Raw genomic sequence first — 14779 nt, 5'->3', positions numbered from 1 at the left:
TTTCAGCAGCACTGAGCAGTGATGAAGTGCAGAGATTAGGAGGAAAAGACTCCTTGATAAAGGCCCCAGGCCCAGCAGGGAGATGAGGTTTCCCACTGGGATTGTGAACTCCTGTGCTGCTCCATCAGGGATTAAACTCTGATGCTGCAGGCCTGCACTAGAGGAGATCACTGGGCTAAACGTAGTGTGGGACTCCAAGCAACAAAAAATGTCCACCCCGTGACAGGTTCAGTCATAGAGACCCCTTTGAGACTGTCACTTGATGCGCTGGGATACCACTGAGAACAACCGTCCTGTCAGAACGGGCACGCCTCCGCCCTCCAGACATTCCAGTTATAAGAAACCTTTGGCATAAAGCACATTCCAGATTCATAAGCCTAATTTCATAAAGCATATGGAGTGCAACGTCACAACCCCTAGGAGAGACTTTTTTGTCTTTTCCCCTTCCTTTATTGTTGACAAAGAGCCAGTGTAGACACTGCTGATTGTTTTGTGGAAAGAACTGGCTTCCTTCAGTGTCCCACAATGCCTGCCCTGATTGCTCTGCTCAGTGTTTTGATCTCTGCTGCCCTGGAGGCATGCGCCCCTCCCCTCTCAAAGCTCCAGGAAGTCTCTGACAGCTGAGTGTGCTGCTCCCTTTGGGGAACAAACAAGAGCAAATCATTGGCATGCTCTTGTTCTGCTCTGCACTAGGAATATCACAGCAGGCAGTCTGCTGTGCTGCTTTGCCATTCCTCAGCATGCAGAGCTCACAGAGCTACTCCTGGTGCTGCTCTCAGGGGAAAACTCAGAGAATCCCAAGATGCGCAGTGATCAGCTCTTCCTTCCCACAACACTGCACTGTGGGATACATGCCTAGGATGCATTGCTCACCCATTTAATGATGGTGCCCCCAATATGGACATGATCCAGGGAACTAGCTGCATCTGCAGCAGCGTGTCTGCCCAGCATGGCTCCCCCACCACAGCCGAATTCCCTCTCCTTGTCCCCGATGGCAGCTTCCCAGACTGCCCCAGGCCTCCTCAGTCTGTCCCCTCATCCCCTCCTGCAGCTGCAAGGGGCAAGTGGCCTGAGAGGTCTCTGTTTATCCCACACCAGGTACCCTGCAGCCCCTAGTGCCAGCTCCCCGCACACCCGCTGCCCTCAGCCATTGGGCCCCAGCCCTCACCTGGGGACAGGAGCTTGGTCTCCCTGCAGTCCCTGGTCTCTCTGCCTGGACTGACAAACAGGGAGAAAATGGGGGCAGGGCCTTGCTGGGAGTGGTTGTGTTACAGGGGCACCTGCCCCACTAGGGCCCAGGCTGAGATCCCAGCACATTCCACAGGCCCCTGAGCTGCCATCAGATGGACTTTCAGCCTCGGGGCTTGGCTACACTTACAAGTTGCAGCGCTGGGAGTTACAGCGCTGGTCATGCAGCTGTGTAGGGCCAGCGCTGGAGTGTGGCCACACTGACAGCTACCAGTGCTGCAGTGTGGCCACACTTGCAGCACTTTCCAGCGCTGTATTGAGAGGTGCATTGTGGGCAGCTATCCCACAGAGCACCTCGTCCCATTTTGGCGCTGAGTATTGTGGGAAGGGGAAGGAAGTGTGCGGGTCATTCCGCTTCCTGTTTGCCAGCGCCCCGTGGTGCATCGCTTCACATCCCAGCATTCACTCTTTCCGGCAGCGTTTGGCGCCATTGTGAGTGTCTTTCTGTTTTACTCTCTGTGTGAATCGCGATTTCTGTGGCAAATGGAGCCCGAGCTGCTGAGGACTGTGCTGATGAGTGTCGCCAGCACAACACGTTTGGCAGTCGAGCTATTCCTTCAGCTCCAAAGTGACAGTGAGGAGTCTGACGATGATATCGATATCGATTCTCCTGCCGCGTGTGACACCAAAGTGCTTGTGGCATTCACAGAAATGCTCAGCACCGTTGAACGCCGCTTTTGGGCTCGGGAAACAAGCAGTGAGTGGTGGGATCACATCGTCATGGAAGTCTGGGATGACGAACAGTGGCTGCAGAACTTTCGTATGAGAAAAGCCACTTTCATGGGACTGTGTGCTGAGCTCGCCCCCACTCTGCGGCGCAAGGACACAAGATTGAGAGCTGCCCTGACGGTGGAAAAGCGGGTGGCTATTGCAATCTGGAAGCTGGCAACTCCAGACAGCTACCGGTCGGTCGGGAACCAGTTTGGAGTGGGAAAGTCGACCGTTGGAATTGTTTTGATGCAGGTTTGCAAGGCAATTAATCGCATCCTGCTAAGAAAGACCGTGACTCTGGGGAGCGTGCAGGACATTGTGGATGGCTTTGCACAAATGGGTTTCCCTAACTGTGGAGGGGCGATAGATGGGACGCATATTCCTATTCTGGCCCCCCCCCCCCCACCTGGCATCAGAGTACGTTAATCGTAAGGGGTATTTCTCTATGGTTCTCCAGGCGCTTGTGGATCACCACGGGCGTTTCATTGACATTTACACAGGCTGGCCTGGAAAGGTGCATGATGCACGCATCTTTCGGAACAGTGGCCTGTTCAGGAAGATGCAGGCAGGGACTTTTTTCCCAGACAGGAAGATCACAGTAGGGGACGTCGAAATGCCCATTGTGATCCTTGGAGACCCCGCTTACCCGTTACTGCCTTGGCTCATGAAACCCTATACAGGGAAGCTTGACAGGAGCAAGGACCGGTTCAACTACAGGCTGAGCCGGTGCAGAATGGCTGTGGAGTGTGCTTTTGGCCGTTTAAAAGCTCGCTGGAGATGTCTGTATGGGAAGCTAGACTTGGGGGAAAGCAGCATCCCCGCGGTTATATGCGCTTGCTGTACCCTCCATAATATTTGTGAAGGGAAGGGTGAAACATTCAGTCAGGCATGGACCACCGAGGTTCAAGTCCTGGAGGCTGAATATGCACAGCCAGAGAGCAGGGCTAATAGAGAGGCCCAGCACAGGGCTACAAGGATTAGGGATGCCTTGAGGGAAGAATTTGAGGCTGAAAGCCAACAGTAATGTTTGCTGCCTTGCATGGGAGGGAATTGCACTGTTTACACTGTTATTCTATTATCCCTAAAATGATTTGCAGTGCCTCTTTCTTTACTGGGCTAAGGTATCTTTCACTATCTGCTATAATAAAGACTGTTTTCAAAGCCAAGAATTGTTTTATTGAAAAGAAAAAAAATTCCTTGACAGACAGACAGACAGACACAACATTTCATGAAAACAAGAGAGCAGGAGTGTGGGTTGGTGAACTGTACAGTCACAAGTTTGCATATGTCCTGTCTTGAGTGCTGTTTAACGAATCCTGCACTTCAGGGTGCATATACTGCATGGTGATGGGTGTTGAGTGCAGAGGGTAAGGGTGGTGGTAGGTATCAGGGCTGGTTGGTGAACGTACAGGTGTTGGAGGCAGCTGGTGGTGGTAAGAACCTGAATGCTGGGGAAAGGTGGTTTGAGCTGACATTGGGGCACAAGGCAAAAAGCTTTGTGCCGGGGGGGGTGGGGGAGTAGCACGGTAGTGCTCTGCTTGCATGGCAACGAGTGACTCGATAGAGTCCGCTTGGCGCGACAGGATGCTTAGAAGCTGCTCTGTGCTTTTCCTTTTGGCCACTGCATTTCTCTGCCGGTTCCTGCTGTCCCTCTGGCGGATCTTGCTTTCCTTTTCTCTCCACTCCTTCAATTCTTTACTCTCTCTAGCAGACTGCTGAAGAACAGTTTTAATCATGTCCTCTTTGCTCTTTCGGGGATTTTTTCTCAAATTTTGAAGCCTCTGTGATGTGGAACATCTGGGCAGTCCAGTAGTCAAGGTCACTGTAGAAACACAGAAATAACAACATTTAACACGGGCAGCATTGTATCCACTATCTCCAGACATGAATTGTTACACTGAGGGAGTTCTCACTTTAGCATTCTTTTCCCACACGCATAACACAACAGAAGCCATGAAATGGTGAGTGAGGGGTGCTTATAGAGGGAGAAGTGGGGCTTGAGTGATAGAGGGGAGCTGGTTGCTTCGGGTAATCTGGAGTGCTAGAGGGGTTGAGTGAAGATGCAGCTGCAGGGGTGATCTTATCTCCCTATCTCTTCACTAAAGAGTCTCCCAACATTTTTCACAGGAGTTAATCCTGGAAGATGTCTCCCTGCTGCGAGTCACTAGGGAACAGCGGGAGGCTCTTTTAGAGCAATGTGGATTCCGCCCGGGACCCTATGTGGCTTGCCTGTGTTCAGAAATGGTCCCCCCACCACTGGCAGCACAGTGGCGCGGACGCGTCACCGTCACTGGGACAAGGGACATAGTGGCTCTGCCTATAAACCTGCGCAGGCATATTGCCCACGCTCTGGATGAAACTTTTGCTGAGATAACTGAAGCAGATTACCGCGACGTGATAGACCACATCAACGGGCTATTCCACATCTAGAGGCTGGCATGCATGCAGCCATAACCCCCCTTCCTCTCCAGAAACATTTCCACCCAGAAAATAAAAGCCGCTTACCGTTAACCCGCTCCTCTGCTTGTCCTTCTGCAACTGCTGGCTGCTGCAATTGGGTACTTTCCTCCTGGCTTGAGAAGAGCTCCTGGCTGCATGCCCACTCTGGGGTGTCTTCCCCCATCCCAGGAGCTTCACTCACGGTTTCCTCCCCCCCCGCCGCCGCCGCCACCTCCGCCTCCTCCTCCTGTCCCCCAGCCTGCTCAGAAGTGTCCATCGTTATCCTGGGATTGGCAGTGGGGTCACCCCCAAGTATCTCGTCCATCTCCCTGTAAAAACGGCAGGTCGTGGGGGCAGCTCCGGATCGGCGATTCCCCTCGCGGGCTTTGTAATAGGCACTCCGCAGCTCTTTAACTTTCACCCTGCATTGTAGTGCGTCCCGATCATGGCCCCTATCCAGCATGGCCCTTGATATCTGCTCAAAGATATCGTAATTCCTACGGCCGGAGCGCAGCTGTGCCTGCACAGATTCCTCCCCCCAAACACTGATGAGGTCCATCAGCTCGCCATTGCTCCATGCTGGGGCTCGTTTGCCACGTGGAGGCATGCTCACCTGGAAAGATTAACTGATTGCACTCCACACCTGGCTGCAGCAAACAGGAAGGAGATTTTTAAAATTCCCGGGGCATTTAAAGGGCGGGTCACCTGAGGCAAGAGCAGTAGAGTGCAAACTGATGAGCAGAGTGGCTGAACAGGAATTCTGGGATAACTCCTTATTCCCTGGAGGACAATTAAAGCGCTGGTGAGTGTCCACACCTGCTGAGCAGCGCTGGATCACCAGCGCTGCACTCCTTATACCCCTGCTGGGATGGGTTTTCAGCCAGCGCTGCAACCAGGGAGTTGCAGCGCTGGTTGTGCCCTGCAAGTGTGGATGGGGTGTAATTGCAGCGCTGGAAAGCCTCCACCAGCGCTGCAACTTGTAAGTGTAGCCAAGCCCTGGGTCTGTGTGGTGGTGGGGGGAGGCACTGGGTTACTGCCCTGGAGGAGCTGCTGGGGGAGGGAGGAGATTTACCTGCTCACAGACAATTGTAACAGTTCTAAAGCTTCAACTTTTGGACTCTCAGTGTCCAGTGTCATTAAATAGTTCTGGTCTGACCAAAATATTGTCTGATCCCCCCATAATTTCCCACAACCGTGAAAATTTTAATTGGAATGAAATGCTTAAAACCCAGATTGTCGTGCAGCTGGGAAAGTTTAAATCAATAAATATAGAAATTGCTTAAAACAAACATCATCTGTCAAAACTATATATTATTAAAAAAAATTCTGCCCAGCCTATCACTCCTGACACACAGCTCCTGCTCCTGCAGGTTCATCCTCACAGGCGGATGCCTCAGTGACCCTCCCCACCAGTCAGGGCCGGCTCTAGGTTTTTTGCCGCCCCAAGCAAAAACATTTTTGGCTGCCCCCCACCCCAGCACTGAGCTTCCCCCCGCCCACCAGTGTCCCCCTCGCCCTCTGCCACCCCAGCACTGGGCTCTCTCTTCACCCCCCTCCACCTGCACCCCCAGCACTGGGCTCCCCCCCCCCCCGAAGTGATCTCCTCATTCACCGCAGCAATCCCCGTTTACACTTGCAGTGGGGATCAAACCGTTTATCCTATTTTTATGTCACTTTCGTATAAATCTCACCCCCCCATCCCCATCTTTAGCGCTCCAAATGCACATGGAAGGCACAGGGACTAACCCTCAGACCTTGCACCCGGAAAGGGATGGGGATCTAGTAAAGAGGGTTCAGGCAGAAGAACGGGTGTGGGGGTGCTGGGGGCTCTACACTGGCAGAGAAGCAGGGTGCAAGGTACTCGGGGAGGAGGAGAGGGGGTATCGGGAGGGTTGCGGGAGAAGAAGAGCAGGGGAAGGGGGAGGTGCGGGAGGAGAGGGCTGGAGGAGGGTACAAGGGGAGAGGGGTGGGTGAAGGGAGAGTACAAGGAGCGATGGGGGAAGGTACAAGTGGAGGGGCTGTGAGCAGTATGGGGGGGTGTAAGGGCTGAGAGGGGCAGGCGCTGACAGCCGCTTCCCCTGCCCCGTGCAGGCAGAGAGGAGGGACACTGACCCCCCAGGTGCTCGAGCCGCGGGGGTCCCCAGGCGGGGCAGTATCCCCGGCTGCCCCGCTCGGCGCCAGGCTCCTCACCCAGGGCAGGCAGCGCTGGGCTGAGGTGGGGGAGGTGCGTGGCGGGCTGGGTCCAGGGGCAGGAGGAGGCAGCAGCAGCTCCCTGGGCTGCCCAGCCATTCACCCTGTCAGCGCGCGAGCCGGGATCCGCGCCCCCTGCCCAGCCCTGTGGGGAGGAGACCGACTGAGATCTGTGGGTGGTGCGGGGGATCCAGGGAGATACTCTGACTCGCTGCTACTCCAGCAGCAGCTCTGGCTCCATCCGATCCGCCGCCATCAGGGCTACTTTGGGAACCGCTCTCCCCTCGCTCTGGCGTGCCTGGCTCAGTCCTTCCCTTGGCCACACCCTTATTCCCGAGTGCGGAGGACGGGAGGAGGAGGCGGCGGCGGGCGTGGGGGTGTTGGAGGGGGGTGAGTTGTGGGAAGCAGCAGAGTCTGGGAGATTTCTCCTTTGCTTCTCTGCTATGAGCAAGAAGAAAAGGGAGCTGGGGAAAGTCACAGCGGGGGAGGGTGTTGGACGAGTCTCGGTGAGCCCTGTGGGGAGCCGCTTTCCATACACGGAATAGGAGGAACTCCCAAAGGCAGCGTCTGATCTCCCGAGCTTGGCGGGAGGGGGGGCAGATGGTGCCTAGTCCCAGCCACATGCTAGAAAGCCCTGCACAAGGCAGCCTCATAGGCCAGGCTCCGAACCGGTCCAGGTTTGCTCCGCAATGCACTTTGTGTTCTGTTTTATGGACTGGCCCTGTGCTGGAGCCGAGGCAGCCTGGGAACTGGAACGCAGAGACTCCGGCTCCCCGCCTGGTTCGAAAGCCTCTCCGGGCTTGTCGCTAGCGGCCCCTGGGCATGAGCGGCTGGGTCTCTGCATCTCTCAGGCGGCCCGCTGGGCATGAGCGGCTGGGTCTCTGCACCTCCCGGGCGGCTCCCTGGGTCTGATTCTCCCAGGCAGCTCCTGGAGCCGAGCCCAGGCTGAGGCGACGAGAGGGGCTCCCTGAGTGTGTGAGGAGCCAGGGAGGAAGAGAAGTGGGGTCCTGGATGCAGGGAAGGGAAGGGGTCCTGCTGCCGCTGCTGCTCTGAGTCTCCCCAGGGCGGTGCTGCGTTTCCTCACCAGAGTGGGCTGTTCAGGGGGCCGTCGGGCTGAGCAGGGGGCGCAGATCCCGGCTTGCGCGCTGACAGGGTGAGTGGCTGTGGCCAGGGCTGGCTCTGGCTTTTTGCCACCCCAACCAAAAAAAAAAAGAGGGGGGAGGGGGGCGCAAAGTGCCGCCCCAAGCACATGCTTGGAGGGCTGGTGCCTAGAGCCGGCCCTGATTATAGTCAATTCTTGTTAACTAAACTAAATTGTATTAAAAAAGAGAAAGTGTTGGTTAAAAGATCAATATACATACAGACTTGAATTCAATTCATGAGGTTCAAATACATAGCAGAGATCACAGGCACCAACTTTCCTTGGCACCAGTGGGTGCTCGCGCCCCCCCCCATTCCAATCCCTGCCCCCGGTCCCGCCCTGACTCCAGCCGCCTCCCTGTCCCAATTGGACCCCACCCCAAATCCCTGCCTTGGCACCCACCAATTTTTCCCTGTGGGTGCTCCATCCTCGGAGCACCCATGGAGTCGGCACCTATGGCAGAGATGAGTTTGTAGTTGCCAAAAGTCCTTTTAGAAATAGTCCTTGGGTTATAGTCCAATGTCCATGTTCTGGGTGACTCCAGTCAATGACTGGGGATCTCAATCCTTGTAGCTTAAGGTTTCCCCCACTTGAAACCAAAGCAGATCTGAGATGAAGAAGGAATAAGGATCATGTCCCAGGGTTTTTATACATTTCCAGCAGCCTTTTGGCCTGAGAAAACAAGAGGCTTAATTTTCCTTCTCCTAAATACTCCCTTTTTGATCTTTGAATCAAAGCTATAGCTATAGACATGTTTGCTTACGTCACAAGCCCTGAACAAGCATCTACTCTTCTATTTCTAACAATGCAGGCTTGCATTGCAAAGCTCTATTCATTTACATAACTTCCTAAGCAGTCTTTAAAGTTTGGCCAAGGGTCAGGTCAGCCTGTGAGTTAACTAACGCTTTCTGGCCCTGTGTCACCTTTCAATGAGATATTATATTACACTCACAACATCACAAAGTTACACTAAACTCAGAGGGTTATTATAAGCCAGGGTTCGAATTGCAACACCAAGACACATTTGAATGCAAAGAAATGTACCATTAAATGATCCCAAACAATGAACTCTCTCCCTGTTGCTCCACCCAAACTTTCCTGTTGCTTGGACCAAGCTTTTGGTTGCTGGGACAGGTTCCAAAAAACAAAACAAAGAAACAAAAAAACCAAAAAACACACCACAACCCTACCCCACAAAACTCTCTTGCGGGTGCTCCAACCAGCTGTGTGAGAAGTGGATGACTTGGCAGAAATCACAGTTATGGTCCATAGAAGGAATGTTGAGTTGTTTTTTTTGTCTCTTCATGCCAATAACATAATGTGATTTCTTGATATGCCCCTCCTTTTCCTCTAGCACTGAGCCTCAATCAGTGCACAGAGAGGGGGAAGGATTCAAACATTCATTAGAAGCCACTAGAATTACCCCGGATGCTCAGATGAAACAGTCTGAAACAAGATGAAACAAGAATAAACTACTTTATTAAGAAGGCTTCTGCTGGATTCAATGCAACTCAAAGGAAAGGGGTAGCCAGGAGATCCCCAGAGACCCTGGCACTGTGCTGATATTTGTTACATAGACACAAGGTAGGGGAATGATTTTTGTTTTATCCTTTGACCTGGGTGTATGCAAAGTGTGAATGAACTGTACCCTGACAGCTAGTGATGAGCTAGGTAGGGGGGTGTGTGTGGGTGAATCTTCAGGACCAGGCTGTATTTACATGAACACACCCACTCTGCCCAGGTATCTAGCAGACCGAGCTGTGTAATGTTGCCCAAGTGATCAATTTTGGCTGGTGTTGGGTTACAAATCACTTGAGTATTGAATGCAGGGGTCATGGGATGTTGTTATCCTGGTGTGTGAGAAAAGGGCAGCAGAACTGTGCTGAGCTGGTCCTGACTGAGGTAGGGTCACCCTTAACTCAACTGAACCCACTAAGCAAGGGGCTGAGGTGCCAAATCTATGTGGAGGGGGTGTTGGTTGGGTAGTGTGGGCTCTGTGTAAGAATTGTAGGCAGCTTCTTTTTCCTGCTTAGAGATAAAGCTCCTTAGCTCTATGGAGAGTTTTGTTAAGTGACCACTAGAGCTGGAATCACTGATAACCAGGTCTATAGGACAATGTCTCTGGTGAAAGATACTGTGCAGCCTGCACAAGCAGTGAGGCTCCCCTGCTAATAGCTGAAATCACTGAGAGCTCTGCTAAGTCCTGGGACCATAAGATATCCCAGTGGGTGCTATGGAGTGGCTGGAGGAATAAGTGAAATATTTTCTCTTTCCTGGGTGGGAGATGAACTCATGTGACTGCATCTATGACTTTTGGGTCTTCCCTGACCAAGGATATCAAGTGTGAGTGGGGTGCATTGGAGAGAGAAGAGAGGGGCATGTTAAAGGAACTTTTGGTTGTTGGACTTAAGCTCCTGAGGCAAAAGGACATTGGCCAACGTACTCAGGGGTGGGTGTTTTGATTGTTGTACTATGCTTACGAATCCTGCATGCGGCATTTTCCTGATTCAATGCCGGGTTACTTTCTGCCATTTTATTTGATTTTTCTTTTCTTACCCTGCCCCAGCCCCGTGCCTGTGAGGGGGGGAAGCACTGCCTCTAGAGGAAACTGGGGTGGTGTGTAATTGTCCCAGCTTACTGGGTGGGGACTTGGGCTGGTTCTATGCTGTATTGTTAAGAGGCACCCCTGGATATTGAACCTGGCCCTTCTTGCTGCCGACTCCACCTGGCAGAAGGGTTAAAATATAAAGTGGAAAAATCTTAGAAACAACCGAACAGACCATCCCTGCTTAGTTGGCTTCCTTCAGTTCCTGCAGAGGAAGTCTCCACTCTCCCTCAATGACATGGGAGGGGGAGGGGAAAGAGATGGGGGGAGGGGTTGATGGTGAATGACAGGAAGTTTGCACAGAAACAAACTTCCCCCAAATCTTTTTTGCTGAAGTTATTTAAAAACCCACCTATGGTTACCCTGAATCCGGTGATGTTTTTCACACACATCCTGGCATCCAGCTGGGTGCCCAAGTGCATCCCAGGCACAGGCTGCAGGGCAATGCTGGGGGGGGAGTCAGAAGCATAGGACAGTGATGTGGGATGAGGCTGAAAATGTCCCCAGCCGGGCTGGTACCAGAGTCCTGGCTGGGCTGGGTCTGTTCTCTGCAGTGGATGCATGCAGGTGATGGCTCCCGTGCACCCCCTGGCTCCCCCCTCGCTGCGCTCTGACTCTGTGGCTCCCAGGACTGTGAGCTGCCGCTGCCCCTCCCAGAGCAGGCTCAGGGCCCCGCACCTTGGCCGCTCACATGGCCGGCTCCCCTATTCCTACACTGTGGCTGTGCCTGGCTCACTGCAGGGGGTATGTTGGTGGAGAGGGGCGGAATAGCTGTAGCTGCAGCAGGGCACCATCAATTTACCTCCCCTTGCCCTGCTTGCCTGGCAGTTGCAGTGCACCAGTGGGGGGCAGCGGGGGGCAGTTGCAGGTGTGTGGGGGGAACACACAGGCTGTGTCGGGGAGGGGCAGGCGGAGGCTGCAGCATGGTTTGGGGGAGTTGAGTGGATTGGCCCTGCTGGGTTGGGGACACGGGGTGGCTCCATCTGACTGGTGGAGGGAGGGGAGTGGCACCCACTGTCCTGTGCTAATTATTGGTCAATCTCCGGGCATCTGGGGTGCACCAGCCAGGGGTGGGGTCTACTGGGGGTCTACTCCAGGTGTGTAGTGGCTGTACCTAGGGTCGGCCCAGTGCTGCTTTCTTCTTTTTATTATTATTATTATTATTTTATTTTATTAAAAGCTCAGCTCTGTGTGTGTTAGGTCAGCTGCCGTGGGGGGGGGGGCACCTCAGGGCGGGGGGTGGTGGTGCTGCTGTGAGGTGGGGGCTGCTTCAGGGCGGGGGCTTGGGGACGGGGGCTTGGGGACGGGGGCTTGGGGAAGGTGGAAATTTCGCCTAGGGCGCGAAACATCCTTGCACCGGCCCTGCCCCTCTCACAGTGCTCAGGAGGGGGGGGAGGCTGGGGGTGCAGGCTCCAGGGGGAGCCAGAAACAAGGGATTCAGGGGCAGGAGAGGCTCCAGGCTGAGGCAGGAGGACTCTGGGGTGGGGTGGGAGCTGAGAGGTTTGGGCTGTAGGAGGTGCCTCCGGGCTATGGCCGAGGGGTTTGAAGAGCAGGGTGGGAGGAGTTGCAGGCTCTGGGGCTGGAAATGACGGCTTAGGAAGGAGCACTGTGGAAAGGGATCTGGGGGTCATAGTAGATCACAAGCTAAATATGAGTCAACAGTGTAACACTGTTGCAAAAAAAGCAAACATCATGAGAAGTAATTCTTCCACTCTACTCCACACTGATTAGGCCTCAGCTGAAGTATTGTGTCCAGTTCTGGGTGCCACATTTCAGGAAAGATGAGAACAAATTGGAAAAAGTCCAGAGAAGAGCAACAAAAATGATTAAAGGTCTAGAAAACATGACCTATGAGGGAAGATTGTTTAGTCTGGAAAAGAGAAGACCGAGTGGGGACATGATCACAGTTTTCAAGTCCCTAAAAGGTTGTTACAAGGAGGAGGGAGGTAAATTGTTCTCATTAACCTCTGATGATAGGACAAGAAGCAATGGGCTTAAATTGCAGCAAGGGAGGTTTAGGTTGAACATTAGGAAAAACTGCCTAACTGTCAGGGTGGTTAAGCACTGGAATATATTGCCTAGGAAGGTTGTCGAATCTCCTTCAATGGAGATTTTTAAGAGCAGGTTAGACAAATACCTGTCAGGGATGGTCTAGGTCAGAGGTTTTCAACCTTTTTCTTTCTGAGGCTCCCCCGACGTGCTATAAAAACTCCATGGCTCACTTGTGCCACAATAACTGGTTTTCTGCATATAAAAGCTGGAGTCGGTGTTAGCGGGTAGCAAGTAGGGCAATTGCCTGGGGCCCTATGCCACAGGGACCCTCATGAAGCCGCATTGCCCCATGCAGTGGGGCTTCAGCTTTCCACCCTGGGCCCCAGCGAGTCTAATGCCCTGGGCCCTGCTTGGAGGCCCCCCCGGAACCTGCTTGAGGCCCCCAGGGGGCCCCGGACCCCTGGTAGGGAACCACTGGTCTAGATAATACCTAGTCCTGCCATGAGTAGCAGGGGACTGGCCTCGATGACCTCGCGAGGTCCCTTCCAGTCCTACGATTCTGTGAGGGGTTTGGGGTGCAGCAGGGGGCTCTGGTCTGGGGCACCGTGTATAAGTGCTAGGTATGAGAAAATCACTATGAACTTCAAAGCCCAAATTAGGTGCCTAAACTCCTATTTTTTTAAAAAAAAAAGAACGAGGAGAGAGAAGCCCCTGGCGTACGTCTACACAGTCCATGGCTCTGAGCCTCCCGCCTGGGTCGACAAACTGGCGCTTGCATTAGTGCTCTAAAACAGCTGTGTAGGCAGCATGTTGAAGTTGGGGGGACCTGAAGCATAGGGGTCCCACATCTCAGGGGAGTGCCCGAAATTCTGGGATAAAAGTTATGAGGGAGGCTCCTCCTCTCTTATCTTCCCCTGCCCCCAGGTGTTTTGTGTGAACTTGCCTGCAAGGCCTGATCCTTTAGGCATACTCACAGGAGGCTACCAGATGGGGCCCCACCCATTGGCACTGGGTAGGGGAGGCTGGGGGAGGCTGAGTTTCCCCAAATGGCCAGGCATGGCCCCACCCACACTCCACCTCCCAGGGCCCCGCTTCGGCAGAGTCGCTGGGCTCCAGGGCCTTAGGGTGGGGGCCGCAGCACTTCCGCCTGCCCCAGCGTATGGTGAGGGTGGTGCTGCGGGCACTAGCCAGCCTGGGATGGGTGTTGGCAGCTGGGGTGGGGGGAGGCTCCAGGCTCCCGGAAGTGGTGGCACTTTGGCCAGAAGGGGTGGGACTGGGGTCTAGCCTCCCCCAGCCACAGGGTCATGAGCTGCCCATGACCCCACGCATGACCTAGGCAGCCGAATGCCCGTCTTTCCGGAGTTTATGAATCACTCTGGGGCTTAGCCTGGATGCCAGGAGGGAGACAGCAGAGCAGGTGCCCAGAGCTGAAACCATAGCTGCTGAGGGAACTTTTTTTACAACAACAGAGGCACTCAGTCAGAAGTGCTGGAGTCTGTGCAGAAGTGGGGGCGCCACTGGCACCTGAACCCTGGTTCCATTCCCTGCTCCTCCTCCCACCACCGAGGTACTGCCCAGGCTGGAAGCCAGAGCTCAGCAGTGGTAAGAGCCACCTCGGGAGTCTGGGCTTCTGTGGGGAGCCCCAGACACTCTGTTACCCTCACAAAATTCTCTGTTACTCACACACTCTAGGGGCATCCACTCGTTCCTAGGGCTCAGGCGTAACCTTACACTCTGCAGGTGTGTGGGGTCTTTTACCAGTGAAAGAGCCTTACAGAGTAATATCCTACATAACCTCTATTTATTAACAATCACCAGAACAGGATACACACGCTAAGCATACAATGCTCCCCACTCCCACTAAGACAGATGAACTTTTCTTGGTGGCCAGTCAGGATCAGGTCCATCTGGGGGACTCCAGTTTCTGCACAGTGTCATTGGCAGGGTGTTGAGGTCTGGCAGCTCTGATCTTTGGGGCCGTGTCCTGGAGTTGGCTCCCCAAAGAACTTCCTTTTGAACCCCAGTTTATAGAGTGAAACCTGAGTCCTGCTTAGCTCTACCTTAACCAATCATTTTAGTAACATTTTACTAACCAATCCTAACATAGTGTAACAAAATTCTCTAACCAATCATACCCCACCACCTTAACTGATTTACAGCTAGCAAAATTAATTATACAACAAAAACTATCAAACAACCAGACAAAGACCCTCCAGACAAACAATAGGGAAGTGGGGACCATAAAGACAAAACAATAAAGAAATGAGGATTTCACAACTACAGCTGTTGATAGCATTCTGTCTGACAAGAAATTACTTATCAAACTAAGTTGTCTTTAACCATCTTAAGGTCTGTTTCCTTATCTGGTGACAGTGGGGGCCATTAGGACAGGGCCTCCTTCTTAACAGCCTGATATTATATTGTTTGAATGTCATTTAGATGGAATGTGAGGA

The 14779-nt window shown here is 53.4% G+C and overlaps 1 protein-coding gene across 1 annotated transcript in view; it reads left to right on the top strand.

The window, feature by feature from the left end:
* Positions 1–9097: 9097 nt before the first annotated feature.
* The window catches only part of LOC123346661 (tripartite motif-containing protein 10-like), a 58126-nt gene continuing 52444 nt past the window's right edge, over positions 9098–14779 (top strand). Inside the window, exon 1 of the mRNA XM_044984136.1 lies at positions 9098–9313. The gene's annotated coding sequence lies outside the window, so the exon portion shown is untranslated. The remainder of the gene's footprint in view (positions 9314–14779) is intronic.

The sequence above is a fragment of the Mauremys mutica genome, chromosome 12 (genome assembly GCF_020497125.1).
Source record: "Mauremys mutica isolate MM-2020 ecotype Southern chromosome 12, ASM2049712v1, whole genome shotgun sequence".
Classification (NCBI taxonomy): domain Eukaryota; kingdom Metazoa; phylum Chordata; order Testudines; family Geoemydidae; genus Mauremys; species Mauremys mutica.
This window is presented reverse-complemented; position numbering and strand designations above follow the sequence as displayed.